We start from the raw sequence: 20,489 nt of genomic DNA on the forward strand, positions 1-20,489 counted from the left end.
GAAACTCAGAACCTACTCAAAGAATTAGTCCGAAGGTTAAATCAGAGCAAAAGAAGGGAGGATTTTTCTTTCTTTATTTTTTCGAGTTTTGTTTTTGTGAGTAGGTGGACCTGTTTGTGTAGAAGCTTATTTCACAAAAGTGTAGGAAAATTCACTAAGATGAATTTCCTGTACCACATTTTATGAGTAAAAGAAAGATTCTAAAGTCGAAGACATTTCTGTGCAATGGTTATTCTTGATTTTCTTTACTCAGTTAATTTGTCATTATTTATTTAGACATAAAAATATTCTGAGTCTGCAACCTTAATTTCCGGTGCAAATTATGAGTCTGCTCTGTTATTTTCCATCAACATACTTTGCTTATGCCAACACGTAATTCTCCTGGTTGATAAAGGAATGTCTTTTGTATTTAAAAAACCGTTTACAGAGCAAGTATATCTTTGAATGAAAATAATATGTGAATTATGTTTTGGATCAATTTATATTCAAATCTGCTACCTACACAGATTTATGCTAAGAGCTCGATATTTTTAGTTTAACGAATATTTCTCGAATCCATGAATTTTATATTGAGAATGTATGAGCCGATTTAATTGGATAAGACAGGTGATGCAGAGCACGTACAAGGACCAGATGCCACGACGTCGCAGCGGCAGCAGAGGGACTCGATGCGGCCCCCTCGGCCTCGGTTCGATGGGCTCAGAGAGCCGACCGTAAAACTCGGAGTATGCGCAGTATTTTGTAGTTTATGAAGTTTGTTCAAGTCATTATTCTATAGCACTTCGTAATTTCTGCCTCTAAAATATGTCTTAAGTATGTATCCATCTCCCTCCTCCCATACTGCCGTGCCTGCGTCCAGGCCTTCACCATTGCTCTCATGCGTTACCACCAACGGCTTTCATTTTATTCCATTATCCACGCCACCTAGAACAATTTAAATTGGATTATGTCACTCCCTGGTTTAAAACCCTCTGCTGCCCCATAAGCCTTAGAATAATATCCCTAACTCTCCTTATGGGCTCGAAGGCCCTATAGATCTGGCCCCTGCCCGCCTCCAACAGCACCTCACACCATTCCCTTCTCTCTCCTCATTCAGTTTACTTGGTGTTTCTGTCCTTCACCTGCTAGATCCATAAGCACAGAGACCACGCCCATCTTGTTCTGGTGAATGCCCAGTACCTAAGGCAGAGCCTGGGGAGGACTAAATCCACAACAAAAAACTTACGTGTGAATTCATAAATGAAGACATGAACAATAACCCTGTGACATCCACGGCTTTTCAAAGGGGGCGAAAGTGTTTACTGATGATCACATACCTGTTTAGTGGTGAACCAAACAGAAGTTAAGCCTATGTGATTGATAGTTTAGGGTTCAGTCCTGTTCACTGAATGGCCATCTGGCTATCTCCCCTCCTGCCACACGCCCTGGCTGAGAAAATTAATAATAAAAGGGAAGCTGAGAAGAGTCACCTTAAATCTTTCAATTGCAATGAAATCATAGAGCAGTCAAGTTAACTTTAATCTTTTTGAGATTAATGGCTAATCAACCAATCAATGAAAAGAAGGAAGGCTTCTAAGTTCTAAGCTGAACTCTGTACCCCGACAGGCTAAGTAGTAACTCTAGAAAAGACTGGCTGCTCCCAGCACCCACAGGATGAACTTCGAATCTCACAGGATATTCGATTGAAAGTATATGTTTATCTATTAGTTGCATGTGACGCAGACAGAATTTGAACCTGTGTAAGCGTAAAGGGGACCGATGGGGGGATTCGGGAGTGTTTTAGGAGACCTGAAGAGATCCGTATGGATCTCGGGGAACTGGACCCAAAGACTTGAGTCACAGATGTCCCCAGAGTCTCAAGTCTCTGTTCCTTTACACATCTACTTCCCCTCCCTCCTTATATATTAATTAATGTTATTTTCATAACTTCTGAAGTAGATACAGCTAACATTTCCATTTTCTGAATGAGGAAACTGAGGAACAGTAACTTGTTTGGGGTCATAAGGTTAAAGGGAGGCAGAGCCAAGATTGGAAGCCGAGCAGGCTACTGCCAGAGCCCACGCTCGGCTTTTTACGATGGGATGTTTTTTAAAGATACTCCAAAGCTGAGAGACTAATACATTAATCCCATGCATGGACTAATCATCTAGCTATAACGACCCACTTACACTCACTTGGTTTCATATATACCCCCATCAATCGCTCCCCACCGGCACTAGATTATTTTGAAGCAAACTCTATACATAATTTCATTTCGGCCATAAGTTTTTTAGGGCATTATGTTTAAAAGAGAATTTTTAACATAATGGCAACACCACTATAGACCTAATAATAAACCGTAATTCTTAAACCATAATTCTTAATATCATCAAATATTCATCAACATTAAAATTTCCAGTTGTTTCATAAGATTTTTCTCCTTCTCAGACAGTCAGTTATTAGCTATTTCCCAGCACACCACTGCCTATAACACATTTCATTTGGACTGGCCGCATTTCAAGTGCTCGGTCACCTTGTGTGGCCAGCGGATGTCATATATCGCAGAGCCCGTTAGGGGTCTGCAGAAGAGTGTAATCTAGTCTACCATTTCTTTTTCGTTTATTAGATGGAACGGTTCTTTCAGAAGATTTTTCTTCATTGACTATGTAGCTCCCCCAGTACGCAGTAAATTCAAGGAAGGCGCTTTTCTTTATTAACTGTTGTTCAAAATAGTGAGTTGGTTCCCTAGCAAAAGCAACCAGTTAATATTTTTTGGTATCATTATGAACTCACAGATCCTAACATATTTGATTGTTTCAATCTGCTGCGTTTATTTTTATTAATGCTCGAATCGTCGTGTCTTTGGCCAGGGGAAACCTCTTCAAGCTCAGAGCCTACACTTTAAGCCACTAAGCTGCCACCAGCACCATCCTGACTCTACATCTTATAATCTCAACCGTTAGGAAGCAATCGACCTTATTTTCTGGATCAAAAGTTCAAAAAGTCTGAGATTCACTGGCCCCGCTGGTTTCAAGTACCTGCCACTATGGCCAGCCAGCAAGTGTCACATGGGAATCCTACAGCTCTGTGAGGGATCAAGGGAGAGGCCACCCCACCAGAAGGATTGCTTGGTAGCAAAACCATACATGTCCACCGTAACGTATTTAAAATATTATACAGAAAATTTAAAGGACATCATCCCCCTCACATCATTGATTGGTTGCTTTGTTTACTCATCCATACAAATCTGTTAAGAGTGTACGATACTCATGAAACTATTAATTGAACTGTAAAAGTTAAAGAAACATAAACCTATGTGAAATTCTTGACTCTCCAAAGATTTTTTACTTTATCGAACTGAAAGAGAATGGAGTGTTAAAAACACTGTATTTAAGAAGATAGTATTTAAGAAGACAGATCATCTTCTTGTTTCATGTGAGTTCAAGAAAGAGGCCCCTTTTACTCAGATTGTCCCTTAGCCATAAAAAGTAAAGTTCACAAACTGAGTGACTGTGGTCCCTCTGACTTCCTAGTACCCTCTCACTGAAATCTCCAAGGGAACAAGCGTTGATCCAGCATTCCCGTGAATCAACTAAAGATGGGGCAGATCAGTGTTTTAGTCATGGTCTTATGCTTGCATAATTTTCAGTGAGCAAAATGTGAAGAACCTGTTTTCTTATAAAAATAGAATGCAAAATGAGCAAAATGTTCAAAGAATGACTCGTTAACATTCATCAGTACTCCAAAAGAAGCAAAGAAGCATTTCCATGATTTCCTTTTTAAAAACAAAACTATCAATAAAGGTTTCAAACCTGGTTAAAATTGTAGTTGTCTTGTAATATTAAAGGTTTTTAAATGAAATCCTTGTACGAGTACATATGTAGACAATTTAATAAACACGCACGATCAGAAGACGTGAGCAGGGAAAATAAGTAATTAACCTGGGGGAATAAACAGGGAAATTACTTGGCACATTGCTAGGCAAAGGGAGGCCGAGACTCCAAGACCACAAGTGAGAAATTGGAACCCTGTTCGGAATTTTGGTGATCAGCTTCTGTGTTCTACTATATGCACTAATAACGATATACTGCCACTTTTTTCAATCAACATCTATCTATAGAAAGATTGCCAGTGTAAGGCACTACGCTAGGATGCTGTGGATACAAAGGTTAATGTGCCATGATGTCCCTTTAGAGAGCTCACAGCATGGTGGTGCAGACAAGGCCATGAGGAGGCATGTCGATGCCCTGTGGTGAGGGCGAGGACAGGCGTGGGTCCTGGATTGATAAAGGTACAGGGTGTGTGTGTGTGTGTGTGCGTGCGCGCGCGCACATGCGTAGGTAGAAGAGAATTCCAGGAAGAGATGGTAATTGAGGTAGGTATTATTAAAATATTAGGAATGAACCAAGTGATGAGGAAGAAGATAAAAAGGGAGAGTGTGTCCCAGACAGAGACACGCGTCTCATCATTCACTTTGCTCTCTAGGGCGCTGTTTCTGTAGAGAGCAAAGCGAATGATAAGACAAAGTGAATGATAAGACGTGGAGGGCGACGATGAGAGATTAAAATAGAAAGTTAGATGCGGGCAAGGCCACACATCTTGAATTTCACCTTAAGGGACTTGAACTTCATCTTACAAGCAATGAGGATGCTTTTCAAATAGGGAGACAGGATGGTAAGATATGGACAGGGCCGGACCAGAGACCGGGAGACCAGTTAAGAGGAGACGGCAGGATGAGGACGAGGCGGGACGAGGGCCTGGACTAGCGCGGCAGCAGCAGAGGGGGAGAGCAGGCAGAGGGCTCGCGAACACATTCGGAGGCAGACTCGGTCAGACTTGGTGATCGACTGAATGTGGGAAATGCAGAAAATGGAAGAGTTAAAGACAGTTGTGAAGTGTAGCGTCAAAACCAAGTGCAATAGGGATTACAGGAGAAGGGGTGGGCTTGACGGAAGTGATGACTTCAATCAGCCCCACTTCTTGAGGGTGAGGTGTACCGAGACACCTAGAACACACACGCAGCTGACTGTCAGCATCTCCGCAGAAGCCTTTGGGGTGTAGCTATACACCAAGTGGCAGTTCAAATTACGTCGATGGCCCAGTAACTCAGAAAGAACGTAGGGTAAGACTTTTTCTCTCTCGACTCACTGAAGTTATACTGTAGAATGCTCGTCCCCATCATTAATTGTGAACTATACAGATGTAGTACCCATCCACCATGAGTGGGTCGACCGACTCGATTTGTCATTAATTTATATATCGTCGAGGGCGTTTTCCACAGCCTAAACATGGAGGCTCGTGTTAAGTGAAGAAGCACAGAACAACAGAAGCAAACAAAAGTACCTAAAATCGAGTGCACTGACAGTCGTTCGGGGCTATTTCTCACATTCCAGGGGCTCGACAATCCCCCCGACATAATAATTCTTCAGCTCGTCTTACCCTAGTTTAGCTTTTTTACCAAACGCTACCTGTCTAGCAAAGGTGTCAATGAATTTTTAATGATCCGGCTCTTTGTCTATTAATGAATAATTTGACAATATGCTGTCAAGGTAACATTTAACAATTGTACCATAAGATTTTTTTGTGGAACTTTCAAAGTGGCAGCTGAATTAAACCTTGTATTATTTATGTTTTGACTTTTAAATTAAATCAAAACTGTTTTCTGAGCAGCTTCAAAGAAAGAACCAAGAACTCTTGTGACGACATTTCAGAGCCGTGTGTGGCAACCACGCAGATTAGCACTCAATTTCCAAGAGCTACTAAAAACAGATCTTGTGCAATTGTGCAAAATGAGTGGGTGGATAGATTTTTTTAAGGAGGGCCATGACCTCTGAGGTTTTCTGTTGTCTTTGCTATGATCCATAAACTGAACAAAATGCTGTCTTCTTTTGTATAGGAAAGAAAGTAGTCTGGGGCCAAGACACTGCACAGGAATGAAGACATACCTCTTGCGGTTGCTGCTGTCAGTTATTATTAATTATCTGATGTTGATATAATCAGCTTTCAAGAATACAATTCAAAATAAAATTGCCCGTTGAGCAAAGGTGTTTTTAGCACAATGCTATTACCTGATCTAAGGCCCTGTTGTTGTTTTTAATGGCTAATATGGGCTGCCTCTCCTATGTCCCGTGTCCATGGCAGACAATTGGCTATAGCCATTCATAGTTCTAATGCCCAACAACTCTAATTTGCCACAGCAGTTTTTGATGATCCAGGACTCTGCTTCGGAATCCTTCCAATCACATAGTTTGGCAATAACTAAACTATTACCAATGGGTTGGGAGTGCCAACCCTGGTCCAGACCTTCCCGTTACACGCTTGATTTAAGGCAGGCATCAAATGTGTTTTCCTCGAGTTAAAAAAATGAACGGAGAGTATAGAGATAACCAGAATCGTGCTCCTCCTTCAAGGAGCCCACAGTGGAGTAAGGGAGACAGGCATGGGAGGTAAGTGAAATTGGGAAGTTCCTTCATCGTCACAGTTTAATCTGCATTTATAGTTCCAGCGAGGAAGGGCAGATGAAAACCACATACCCTCAGTCTACGTCTTCCTGCGCAAGCACAGGACTACAGAGCTCTCATCTCCTTCCCAAACCGATACCCACACGGCCGAGGGCAGATCGACTTACTTCACTCAATCACATGAGGGTACCGAGAATGAGCTCTTCGAAACGCCACCATCGGCTGAGATTTGATGTTAACAATAAATACAAAAACTTAGCTGGTTAGGCGTAAATGGCCAAAGGAAGCCCGTTTACTAGAAATCTTGTATTTAACACGGAGAAAATCCAAGCACAGCACTGGGATCAAGTCACCACATAAGATATTTGAGAAAATTCTTCCACGATCCTCAAAATGAATCTCGAAAGTACAAGGTCCAGCGACAGCCTCTACAACTTAAAAAGAGATGTGGAGAAAGCAGAGGGGACTCAACGGGGAGCCAGGGAGATGATTAAAGGGCTGGAAAAGTCAGAGCCAGAAATTATTTAGCCTAAGTTAGAGAAGACTAGCAGGTTTCTTAAAAAATAGTATTCAGGCATGGGAAGGGTGGTTACAGACAAGATGACGAACAGCCGCTTTCTAGCTCGACCGAGAGTGAAAAGAAGAAATTGGCTTAGATTACAGCATGACAGATCTACTTTAGATACAAAACAGAACTTCTGAGAATGAGCCTTGCTGGATGAGACACCGTCCCAGCATCCTCTTCTTGCACCTGCTCATTAAATGCTGCTGCTTCGCGGGGCTCCAAGTTCTACATCTCTTCTCACTTTACATGTTCTCCTTAGTTTATTTCACTTACTCTGATTTTAATTGCCCACTATAAGCCGATAATCTCCAAACGTGTATCCAGATACCTCCGGCCCAGACCACCTTCCAAACGCCTCCTGGGCATCCGGCTCTCATCTTTTCCCTGCTCCAACGCAAGAGCATCATGGCTATACCCATTTCTCCGGCCCCTCGATTCCGTTCCCTGGCCCACGAGATGGTCTGAACCCTTCCATCTCAAAGCAGGTCTAATCATGTCATTTCCTTGTCTAAAATCTTCCAGGGGGTCCCCATCAGGTCCTTGCTTTCCGTCATTTGGCCCCTCACTTATCCAATATCATCTCCTTGCACTCCCCAAGTGTTACCGATTCTAAGATAAGTTCACCTCCTTTATCCCACTGTCCTGCACGTCTGTCTCTGGACTCTTCACTCCTCTGGCAACACGTCTTCCTACTTCTTTCTGCAGTCAACTTACTTTTCTATTGCAGGAATTTTTCTGGCTTCACCTCGTTGGACTATTGACCCTCAATAAATGTTCATGAATTTTCATGAAAACTTCCCTTGAATATTTTCCAGGCCTGAGACTCAGTAACTGCTCATCTAGAAAACATCTGAGTTAAGCAGCTTACTGACAAGAGTCTAGTGATCGAACGTGGCATATGCCAGACTATGTTAACAGCACGTGCAGGCCGTTGCTGGTCTGACACCCTGCACAGTGTCTTCTCGGGCATTTCCGTGTTACACGCCCGCTGCTGGACCAGTACCTTTTCCTGGCTCTCTCTTAGCCTGGCACAGTTATCTACATCTCCGTAGGTGCTTTTTGTACATCATCTCCAACTCGATTCTCACTTCTCTTACGAAGCAGGATTAGTGTGCCCATCTTACAGGTGTAAAGCCGCCATCTATACGCAGATAACATACATGTACGTCCATGCGTGTATACATGTTTGATATGTATATTCTGAGCTCTAGCATATTAAATGCATCCTCTTAAATATCTCGAAATAACTTCAAAATCAAACTTCCCAAAATATGTAATTTTACCCTAAACTTTGTTCTTCTGATGTTGCTCATCATGGCGAATGGTGTAATGGTGTCAGAAACCTAAAAGTCACCCTCAACGCTTTGTTCTTTTAGAGTCCCCATACTCGATCCATCACCAACTTCTGTAAATTTTCCCTCCCAAATCTCTCTCAAACTTGTCCAGTTCTCTGCCCCGTACCACTGTCCACCTGCTCCACGCTGTCATCATCTCTCGTAATAGCCTCTATTCCCTCTGGCCCTCTTCGTATCCATTTCCTACAGCCAAGATGATCGCAAAATCCAGATCTGATCATGCTACTTCATGCTGCCCCTTCCTCCCTACCTCATTCAAAAGCAAGCCCTTCAGCAGCTTCCCACTATTCTTTTCAAACAGATAAAGTTAAAACTGCTACAGGCTCATACCGAGGACCGCGCCCACTGCATCGTACCCACCTCAGCTCGCCCTGCCCGCTCTGCTGCTCTGGCCTCTCAGGCTTGCTCTCCACCCTCCCAACCTGTGATGGGTCGTTCCTCTGGCTGGAAAGTCATCTTCTGGGCTTCACCGAATTAATTCTCCATCGCCCTGCAGATGCCGCCTCAAGAGCTACCTGCCCAGAGAAGCCCTCTCTCATCACCCTGAGTCAATCAACTCTTTCAAGTTTGATCTACAAAAACACCACATTCTTCCCCTTCTTTCTCCCCCTCCTCTTTACATTCGTGTGATGATTTGACCGTCAGCCTCCTCCATGAGACCGCCAGCTCCGTGAGGCCGAGAACTGTGTCTATTCTTGTCTGCCACTTTATCTCCAGTTCTTAGGTTTGTATTTGGTAGGCGCTGAGCTACACCTGCTCTCCACAGATCACCAAATTGTCACAACAGATTTATGAGGTGACTACCATTTTATCAGCAGCTCCGTTTTACAAATGAGAAAAATGGGGTCTAGAGATACTGGGTAATAGGAAAACTGAAGTCCTACATTAAAACCATATATGTGAGACTGGAACCCATCATCTGTGGATATCTTTGTAGGTGTAAACGTATTAGCCAAAATCACACTGAGTGTGAGAAGGACGAAATCTCTGAATTACAAATTGATCACTTATTGTCTCGAGCAAACCTGAAAATCCTGAAATACTTAAGAGTCAACAACAGAATCCCACGTTTGTTAGGTTAGGTTGCTTAAACAGAAGGAAAAAAGAGTAGGCTGTACCCGAATTGTACCTGTTCAGTGAGCCTAATTGTCTCACTGACCAGTGAGGCATAGTAACCTTTGCAGAGTCCAACACTATGACTGGCCTGGGGAAATACACCTCAGAGCGGTCAAAAACTTATCAAGGCAGGATTAATGACTTGATTCTCTTTCCGCCAAGAGGAAAACAACTCCGCTCACTTACGCTGACCGTCTGTGGACATGCAGACCACTCTTCCGAGCCACTGTCTAAGCAGTGCCAGTACTTCAAGCATCTCTCCAAAGGAACTTAGGAATTTCTCCTTCTCTGCCCACCAGTCCGGTCCGCAGAGGCATCTCTGTGGCTCTTGTTGCAGGAGGAATACGTAAAAGTTGGAGGTAAATTTTATGTTGGCTGATCACAAATGTCTGGAAGGCTTTCTTCATTTCTGGAGGCTGGGTTAAGGAATTTTAAAGGATCTAAATTACGATCTTTCATGAAATTATTGCCATCAGGACTATGGGATTCTCAGTACACCTGAGAAGTGGAAGGCTGATGGATATGTGATCTTCGAAGTCCTATTAGCTTCTCAGCCAGGATTTCAAGAGGGGGAAATGGTTGTTGATCTCAATTACATCATCTCAGACCCACGACTCAGGCATGGGCATCCCCAGACTGGCTAGATCATTGTATTTGAAATATATTAGATTTTGGACACTACCTCCAACCAATCAAATTCAGAAAAGGCTGACAATGTATTATTTTTCAATAGAACATTTATCTGGCAGGATAACCTACCTTTCCTAAGAGAAGGTCTTCCTGGTGGGTGAATCTACAGAAAAGGCCAAATTAAAGATCAGATTGCTGAGTGAGCATGTAATTGGAATTAGATGTTATTGGGAAGTAGCTGAGTGGGTTGTTCCCTTGCGTACAAATCTTTCCGCCTTCCCGTTGTTTTAGGGTAAAATCCAAACTCTTCATTGATCTCTCTTCTCTTCAGATCTCACCTCAATCAGTTCTATAGTCCAAGTACACTGGGCTACTTAAAATTTCCTTACTTTTATTTTGACAAATGTCCTAGCTGGATCTTAAAACCCTGCTCAAAGATCTACATTCCCTAGCAATTCAATTTTTCAAACCAGTATAGAAAGTTTTCTATCCTCTTTGTTTCCATAGCAATCTGTACATCTATCAAGACTTAACCATTACAACTATTAATTTCCATGTTCTTCTCCCTCGCTGAAATGTGAATTCCTTGAGGGCTGGAACGATCTCGGGTATCTCTTAAATCCTGGTGTTTGGCACGTAGTAGAAACTCAAAAAACACCTTTAAACTGGCTATGTTCATTAAACTGGGTGGTAAGTTGGCCGCCTCCATTTCTCAATAATTCCAGAATATTTTGTTGTATAGAATATATTCCTCTTTGTTTCATTAGACCAGTGGTTTTCTCAGGGTATTGAATTTTGTGAGTTATTAAAAAAAAAATTTTTTTTTTTTAAATTTGGAGAGCAATGAAGAATATTTTTTTAAAAAGCTACCATCCATTAATATCATAATTTCAAACTATATGTCTTAAGTCTAAAACCACAGAAAGGATGTAATTTAGAATGTTAGGCAGTCTTTTAATTTGAACGAATCTGCCTCTATGAAAAAAATCTCTAGATAGTATTTATTTATTTCACCACCAACTGGTGAAAAATAGCATTTGGGAAACACTGAACTAGGGCAGTGTCCTCCCCAAAATAATTGTGAAATACTAAGTACTCTTTTACACATTCTTAAGTGTCTGAGATATTTTCATCATAAGTTCAAATTGTAATGAATGTCATTTCTGGCATGTTGTAAATATTGACAGAGCAAAATAAAATTATATCTTCCTTTTTTAATTTTAATTTTTCAACTAAAGTTGACATTCAATATTATTTCATATTAGTTTCAGGTAAAATCATATCTTCTTAGAAAACCCATTCGATGGAATCTATATAGCATAATGATTTGACACCCACCATCATCCATTTCAATATACATTAAGAGGTGGAAATTTTACATTATTCCTTTATTTCTATTCCACTTCCTCACGATTTTATATTTATCCTCAGAAGTCTATTATCGATTAAATTTAATTAAAAAAAATTCGATGACCCTAAATGTTATAAAATACTCTGAAATGAGGTACCATAATTATTAGTGCACATTTGGTCAAAGCAACATATTGATATTAAACATGAAATTGGCATTTACTGGGAATACATTTCTTAATTAGCTGAGTTTTTGCAACTAATTAATACGTCAAGAATTTGTTAGAGTGAGAAAGGGTTTCTCATACATTTTATTCCCCTTTTTCTTCTTTTGAATACGTGCTGAGAACATTTGGCCCAACAATTATGAATGATTGGAATAGAAGGAATTTTTAGTTATGTCACGAAATTCTTTAAACTCCTTCCAAGTTCTGTGCAAAAAACCCTTAGTGATCTATCGTTGAAAATCATTTTTAATGATCAACTGATGTTTCAATTAGGTCCCTCTTCAGTTTTTTTGAAGGCGAAAGCTGGAAACCATTAGAGTTGCAGAAGCGATTAGTGACAGTCACTTTCTCTGTCTCTGGTGCCCCTTTTCCATTGTTAGGCAACGTAACCCAGGGCAGGGACAGGTTTGCCTTTTTGGTGAAGAGGGAGAAGAGGGACTGGGAAAAGGGCGGCGGGAGAGGAAGCCAGCTTGGGAAGAGCATCCTCCAGCAGTTGTTTCTGGGGAAAGCATGCATGCATGCACATGGAGCTGAAAGCCTGACAACTCATTCTCTTAAAAGCTCCATGACCTCGCATGACCTCGCATGTCCCCAAGACGGTCCGCATTCCTTCAGGGCTAAGCGCACCCCAGTCTGAACACCTCAAAGTGTTACCTTTCTTTGCAGCAATGACATTTAGTCCCAGATGTATGCTCAAACTTGAGCACAGGGGAGTGTCCCCCTGATCACATCTTTGGGTCCCTGGGTTTCTTTTGTAAAGACTGATCTTGTGGTTCTTATTAACTCTAGTAGCTTTAGTTTCTGACCGTGACGTTACCTCCAAATTCTAGGGGACGGGAGTTACCTATTTTGGAATGTAAGCCCTCTGTGAAGTTAACGTAGGAAGCTGTGTAGAAAGCCCTGCTGTAGGGTGCTGCTTTACAGCACTGGACCCTTATGACCTCGGCATCTTTCTCCTTGCCACATCTGCCTTCTAAAGGTAATGGGTTTGCGTCTGTAAATTTATGAATGAGGCGGATGAGCATCAAACCTGTGGCTACTGAACCAAGCCCAGCTAATGGACCTATCGAGGAAATGAACCTAAGAACAAATTGTACCTGTAAACTAAACGGTAGGGATGGGTCAGCTACAGAGGCAATGTATGTATGATTTTAATAATTTAGTTTTCAATAAAAAATAAATATCAGACCCCCTACTCCATTGTTCTGTTTGCAGCCTATGTAAAAATTCATACTGTAAAAACAATCTATTTTGTACGACTCATAGATAAAAAGGAGGCATTTTACTTTTTACTTCATCTCTCTGAGAATACAGTAAGTTAACTCCTACTTGAGATGAATTAGAATATAGAGAAATTGCAATTACAAAATAGTTAACTATCATTAAATTTGGAATTTTCAAAAATTTTTAATTAAAAGCGTAACTTCACAGATAAAGCAATGTTTTATTTGTGTATATTTCTAATGACCTAGTAGTTTTAATTGAAATTCTTTTTATTCACCAGTTTCAATTAAAAAAAAATTCAAAACAACCTTTTTACAATTGTATACTGTACGGCAATGCCTTACAATGAATAACATGCGAGTATTTCAACACTTAAAATCTTCTGTAACATTACTTCTGCTCCACTAGTTTATTCAGTAAAATTCCGATCTGTTTTTTGAGTTTTGTGGAAAGTTCAAGGCTGTGTGTACCTACACATTTGCAAATGTTTAACTGTAGTTTACTTGCTTGTAAATTTACACATTCCTATACTGATTCATCCACCAAATCCTTACCGATTGTCTGCTGTGCCCTCGTCACTGTTTCTAGATGCTGGCAATACAATATTGAGCAAAACCAGAAATAATGGTCCCTGACTTCATGAAGCTATCAATTTATTGGGAGAGCATGAGATAATCAAATAATTATACGTTTAAAAACTGCGATTGTGATAAGCGCTGTGAAGGAGAGTTTAAAAATGCTGGGAAAATCTGCAACAGCACGTTTGAGGGTTGGGGGGTGTGGGTGGGCAGGAATGGCTGCCCTGAGGAGGTGATCTAAGGATTAATCAGGAGAATGGAGGGAAGGGTATTACAGGCAGGGAACAGCCTGTGCAAAGGCCAGGCAGGGATCAAAGCAAATATGGAGACTATGGAGATAGAAGGAAGGGACCAGGCGTGAGCTGGGGCTGGGCTGATGGAAGGCAGGCAGATCTTGCTAGGCTCTGCAGGCAACCAGTGTTTTGATATGCAGACCAATAGAAAATAATTGAAACCTTTCTAGGGTTTTAAGTGTGGGTGGGGTGACAGGATCAGATTGGCATTTTGAAAAGATTACTGGCGTCAGTCCAGGCACGGATTAGAGGGCAGGGCAGAATGCAGGGTTTATTGAGATACATGCTTCCTTGAACACGCGCATGCAAACTTGACCTTTTGAAAAAAATGGTTTAAAGGGATTGGAGTTTTCTAGGAAACAACTGGCTTTTATCTTTTAAACCTCTTGTTGTGTTTATTTTGGGGGGCGGGGCAAAAGTCGTCACAATAATTGGAGAAAAAGAATGAACAGTACTCCTTCCCAGAAGTCCTGGGGAAACCATGTCATTTATTATCAAAGTTAACTGCTCCTCCCCCTACCCCAGCCCAATGAAAATAGTGTTACTGGTTTTTTGGGTTATATATTCGATATAAGTTATATTCTCAATATAAGACAGTACGGAAAGTGTATTAAGAACGTTTTTTAGAAACTGAAATTCTGCTTAAATAATTATTGTCTCCATTCTTGAGATCATCCTCCTAAACCACCTCCCATGCCTGCATTCACATCTGAACTCACGCACACGCCGTGGGGACAATGGCTGTTTTGTTCAGCAACAACGTATAAATGCCAGTGCTCGACAAAGTAGGTGCTCGATAAACATTTAATTGTTTAAATTAATTATTCCAGTAATATATGTTAACATACTGCTTTTCAAACTCAGCAGTAAGCCTCAGACTTACATGATGCCACGTCCACCTTTCCAATGGCTGGCCAAGAATTCACTGTGAGCATAATGCATGTAAATAACCCCACACTGATGGAAGCGCAAGGTTTTCAGGCTTATAAACAGTGCTACAGTGAGCTTCCCTGCACTGACATCTTAGCACTCTGTCTAGGATAAATTCCTAGAACTGCGACTGCTGGGTAAAAAAATACATAACGTTTCATACTTTGACACATATAGCCAGCCTACCGGAAAAGTTATTCCTGTCTACATACCCGATGATATTCATTTTCCAGTATCTGATAGGTTAAAAATTACTGATCCACTGGTGTTTTTATGCACTTTCTCTGATTAGTGGCCAAGTCTGCGCATGTTTTCATGTTTACTAGTCACTCGTATTTCTTATGTTATTTTCTAATACGTGTCCTTTGTACGTTTTTCTTCCACTAGATATGTGTTTGTCTTATTGATTTATAAGAGCCCTTCATGTATTAGTGATGTTAAGCCTTGTCTATCACATAATCCCAAACTTCTTTTTCCTAGTTCACTTTTAAAAACGTATGTTTTTGAAACACGAAAGTTTTATAATTTACATAGTCAATTCTGTCAACCTTTTCCTTCAATCTTTCTGGCTTCTGTATTCTCCTTAGAACTAGGTATTTCACTTCCCAGTACTATTAAAAAAATACCTCCCTAGTAGTATTTTCTTTTTATACTTTTGAGCATTTCTGAAAGACGACCAGGAGATACTAATAAGACTTTATTAAAATGATCATGCCCTTGGCCTGAAATTCACCCTTTAGAATTTATCCTAAGGAAATAATAGATAGAAAGTTTTAAGTTTCAAGGATATTCACTAAAGAGTTGTTTACAATGGCAAAAAAACCCCCAAAACTTTAAATGATGAGAAGTTCAAAAATGAAAGACTGGTTAAATCAATTATGGAATAACTATACCCATTAAAATACTAAAAAGATTCAATCAGATTAAAACATGTTGATTGCTAAAAGCGCAAATACACTAAGATCCAATTCATAAGCACCAAAAACCAATTCTAGCCAGGCAAAGAAAAAGAAAACTGTGTTTACACAGTAGTGGTTAGTTCTGAGTACTGAAAATAATGGCTGACCTTCCTTCTTTTCATTTGCTCCTTCTGAGCATGTTTGAATAAAAAAGGTTGAAAATTTAGTGCAGGCTACAATTAATTATGCAGCTCTGACGCTGTTAAGCACGTCACGTGTGTTTTGGAAGGTAGCACGTCACGTGTGTTTTGGAAGGTAAGGGCGCCTTAGACTAGAGACTGTTACCCTTATCTTCAACCTTACAAATATAACTTTAACCTCATCCGATAACCAAGTAATAAAAGTGTTTTGAAATGTTCAATTGTAGTATAATAAATAGTGTGAAGATTATTAACCTTTTTATACTTTGGTTCCCTCACCTGTTGAATGAAGATAATACCTATCCTGATTAAACTCACAAGAGGTTGCTTAAACTGTAATTCACTGTATGTTACATAGGGAATGGTGCTAATAATATACTTTTTATGTTCAACTATAAGATCACCGTTGCTTTTTATTTTTTTTGCTTAAACCCCTTTATTGAGGTATGACTGACATACAGAAAACTATACATATTTATTGTATACAACTTTATGAGTTTGGAGATAAGTATACAGCCGTGAAGCCATCACCACAGTCTATGCCATAAACATACGCATCATCTCCAAAAGCTTCCTACTGCCCACTTCATTATTTCTGTTTCTGAGTCTCACTAGATTCTTCATATAAGTGGTATCGTGAACTATTTTTTTCTTCTGTGTCAGGTTTATTTTACTTAGTAAAATGTCCTCCTGGTTCATACATGCTGTTACAAATGGCAGAATTTCCTTCTTTTTTAGGACTGAATAATAGTCCATTATAATTATCTATCTATCTATCAATCTAATTCTAGTTGCTTTTTAAGGTAAATGTCATGGAAACATTAGCCCAATATCTTTTAAAAGAATATTTTTCACTTAGCTAAGAGGGAAAAAAGAAGAACCAGAAAAAAAGTTGCCTATCAAAATAGGTTGTAAGAGAATAAAAAATATTCAACAAGCATTTACTAACTGCCCAATATGAGCCAGGCTGGGGTTGGGGTAGGGAAGCATAACAGTGAATGACACAGTCTCTATTCTCAGGTATTTCATTCTGGAGGATGGCACATGACCATCCACAAACAGAACCACAGGCCATAACCTCTAAACCCTGAAGAGGCAGAGTGCCTCTCCCAAGGCAGCAAAGGACAGTCGGGTTTGAACATCGAAGGTCCACAGGAGCAGACACAGGAGCTGCCCCGTCACCGAGTTCTGGCGGGCAGCACTGAGGCAGTCAGTCTCCAGCAGTTCACACAGCCTAACCTGAAGTTAGGGAACAAACTGGTCGGGGATGCCCCATTCTGGAGGGGTTCCCCTGGTGAGTGTGAGGGGGAATCCCCAAGAATGTGGTAGATGCCCAACAATAAAGATAGGGTGTAGAGGGCAGAACAGCTTCCTGCTCGCTGGCAGAGGACTGGGAGGGGCGGGGGGAATTCTTAAAAACTCCACCTAGAGGATGAGGAGATCCCCTCCTGCCACTCAAAGTTCCCTGGTATGGGGTGTTCTGAGACATCTGTGGTGACTGTCCTCTTGCACTTTGTTTCTGACTCCATTGAGGAAGACAACAGAATATAGATTCACATGCATAGAACGGTAAACATGTAAATACATATACACACACACACAAAGATACATACACCATGCTCACACTGTTTGGCTGTTAGGGGTCCAGCGGTCCCAGAATTGAAGTCGTTCATTTGTACCACTGGAATCCAGTGTTGTTTATATTCATAATTAGTCCAGATTAAAACACAATTCCAGACAGAAGACAATGTGGGTTTTACAAAATATAAGGTAAAGATATATGTCTGAGAAAAATTAAGTCCTGACACAATTAATACCACTATGGATTCCAACATTTTTGGTGATTCTAGCGCTACCAGAAAGCAAAAATAATACTACTAGCATAAACTTGTATACTGCCTATTAGATACTAGGCAAATAAGATGAAAAGGAACAAAGACACGAATTTAACAGTTTTGGAATGAAAACACCCTTTAAAGTTGAAATAAAAATTCTCAAGTTATTTTCACTTCCCATCATCTGAATCCTACATAAGCAATTAACCCCTCTTTTTATGGAGAAGGCAATGGTAATTAAACTATAATAAATAATGCATTTATTTGCAAAGTGCTGGAATCTTAAAAATGCATTACGGACAAAGCACTGTATTATTATTACGTTCTTCCATATGTTACATGGGAGCACATATTATATACAGCCAAGTAGGCAGAATCCTCTCATTTCTCCAAGGTACAAATTAGGTCAACAACAGAGATTCTATTGCCCTAAACTACCCAACTAGTAAAACGAAGCAGAACAACATTTAAAAGAAAAAAATCACAAACTGTATCAACGTGAGGACCTATATCAGAATTTCAAGTTGTTGATCACTGGTGACAATATGGATAGGTGACGATATGATCATTACTAGAAAAATAACCCAAAGCCAAAATCTTTGAAACAAAGTGCAGGTTAGCAGCATCATTCTTTACATTAAAATTACATTTCATCTACAAGGCAGAACTAATGTTTTTTTGGTTCATATACTGCTCATTTATATGGGTACCAAAATTACAGTGAATTAGGTGAAAGTTACTTTGAATAAATCTGTATAATCAATAGTAGGGTCTGGATGTGCATGCATGTGTATAGTCCACTACAGATATTAGGACAAATGGTATACACAGCACGTCTAGGAAAATCTGGTTTTTAAAGTTAATGTTGAAAAACCTACCATATTCCACATTATATCATTATATATTCAAAGCCGTAAATGCTGTTATTCTAAAAACAGAAGTTTCTTAAGAGAACAGTATCATAAAACCAGAGGGCCTAAAAATTGCAACACGTGCTCTTTATAAAATATGTAACTTCCACTAATATATAATGTAGAACATAAAAGCCTCTAACACTGGTCTATAACTGCAAAGAGTTCATGGATACTTCTCATTTTTTCTATGCACATCCTACTATATGTGAATGTAAAAAACGTACCTCGCCATATAAATACCTTTTCCACTCAATAATTGTCTCGAACATATTTTAGTCCTTGATTAAACTTTTATTTCTTAAAAGAGTAAAAAATCTCTCCACGCTTTGTGAACATTTTTTTTTTTTACCTGAAATCGGTTTGAATAAAAGTAATTTAAGATTTATCTCACACTTAAAAATAGTCCAAACGAGTCTCAACACTTTAGAATTCACTAAACTGAGCACGGTAAAAATTTAACAGTGAGTATCAGGGCTCTCAGTTGGAAAACCTTTTTCTGACAAAGCTGACTACGATTTTGCGTTTAACAGCTCAATCTGTTCTTCCAATCATTCTAAATTCCACATGCAACGTAAACAGTCAGAAACCAGAAGTCTTAACAATCAATTCTGGTCTTTGAACACCCAGCGGCCAGAGCCCCAGACCACGTCCGCGGCGGCAGGCCCCTCCCCGCTCCCGGGGGAACCCTGCCTAATATTTATAACGTTATGACATACTGTAATACTCACAAGGTGGTTGTAGAAGTATAAACACCACTGGCGCTATCTGATTGGCTGCTGGTGATGTAACACCCATGTCAATACTTCCCAGTGAACGCACGTGTTCGACCTTTTATTTAAATTTCCATTTCATCACAGCAATAAGACACTCGGGGCGGTGCGTTTTCTGTGAAACGATCGTCGCCTCGGGCCCGAGGTGCTGCCTGGCACTCGCGGCGCCTCCGCCCGGGTGGCCGTGGCCGCAGACTCCTCGCGTGAAAGGCGCCGCCCGGGCCAGCCTTTGTGAAGGAACAAAATAAAATAAGTTCACTTCCTCAGGCGTCGCCACCCACCCCCAGCAAATGACACGGCTGGAGCGCAGTTATTTCCAAAGTCCCAGGTGAACTCGTGGCGAGAGAAGGAAAATGAGCGTCCCGGGCGCGGGTAGGTGCGCGCGGGCGGCGGGGAGGCGGCCGGCCCCTGACGCCCGCCAGCTGTCCGTGCGCGGCGCGGCCCGGCCCGCCCGCCCCGCGACCCCAGCCCGCCGCGCGGCCCTTTGTCCGCCGCCCCCGGCCCGCTCCGTCGCCCGCGGCGCCCCCCGCCCTCCCCGCCCCCGGCCCGCGGCGCGGCCCGGCCCCCTTCCCGCGGCCCGGGCGCCCCCACCCCAGCCGGCCCAGCCCCAAGCCCAGCCCCCTTCCTTCCCTGCCTGGCCCCCCACCCTCCCCCCCCCTCCAGCGGTTGCTGCTACCCCGGTGCATTGTGGGCGCACGGTCCGTTGTTCATTTGCCATTCGACCTCCGCCAGGGCCTGGTCGGACGGAAACGCTCCGCCGGCTTCATTGTCGGGCGTTATGTGGCGGAGCCCGGCGGTTTAACGCGCCTCGCGCCCTCAGCGCCTCGGCAGCCGGCGGCGGCGCGGGCCCTCGGCGGCGCGCCGGGGAAGCGGCTCCGCTCGGAGGCTCGGTGTGTGCGCGCGGCAATCCGAGGGGCCGCGGAGGGGCCCCCGCACTCGCCTCAACTTCGAAGGCCGCACGCGCGCGGCTCGCTCCTCGCCCGGCCGCCGCCCGCCCCCTTCTCCGCGCGGGACGCTGCCCGGAGCGCCGCGGGGCGGGGGTGGAGGACGAGCCGGCGGCCGGAGGCGGCGGCGGCGGCCCGGCGGGCGGCGGCGGCGGCGGCGGCGGCCCCGGGAGCGGGCGCGAGCCGGGCGGCCGGCGGGAGGGCGAGGCCGAGCCCGGC

The 20,489-nt window shown here is 42.1% G+C and overlaps 1 long non-coding RNA gene across 2 annotated transcripts in view; it reads right to left on the bottom strand.

The window, feature by feature from the left end:
- The window catches only part of LOC120585540 (uncharacterized), a 42,197-nt gene extending 22,437 nt beyond the window's left edge, over positions 1–19,760 (bottom strand). For both annotated transcript variants that reach the window (XR_005648407.1, XR_005648408.1), the window contains exon 1: positions 19,285–19,760. This is a non-coding gene — a long non-coding RNA (uncharacterized LOC120585540). The remainder of the gene's footprint in view (positions 1–19,284) is intronic.
- Between the last annotated feature and the right edge of the window lie 729 nt (positions 19,761–20,489).

The sequence above is a fragment of the Pteropus medius genome, unplaced genomic scaffold (assembly GCF_902729225.1).
Source record: "Pteropus medius unplaced genomic scaffold, Ma_sr-lr_union100, whole genome shotgun sequence".
NCBI classification, from domain to species: domain Eukaryota; kingdom Metazoa; phylum Chordata; class Mammalia; order Chiroptera; family Pteropodidae; genus Pteropus; species Pteropus medius.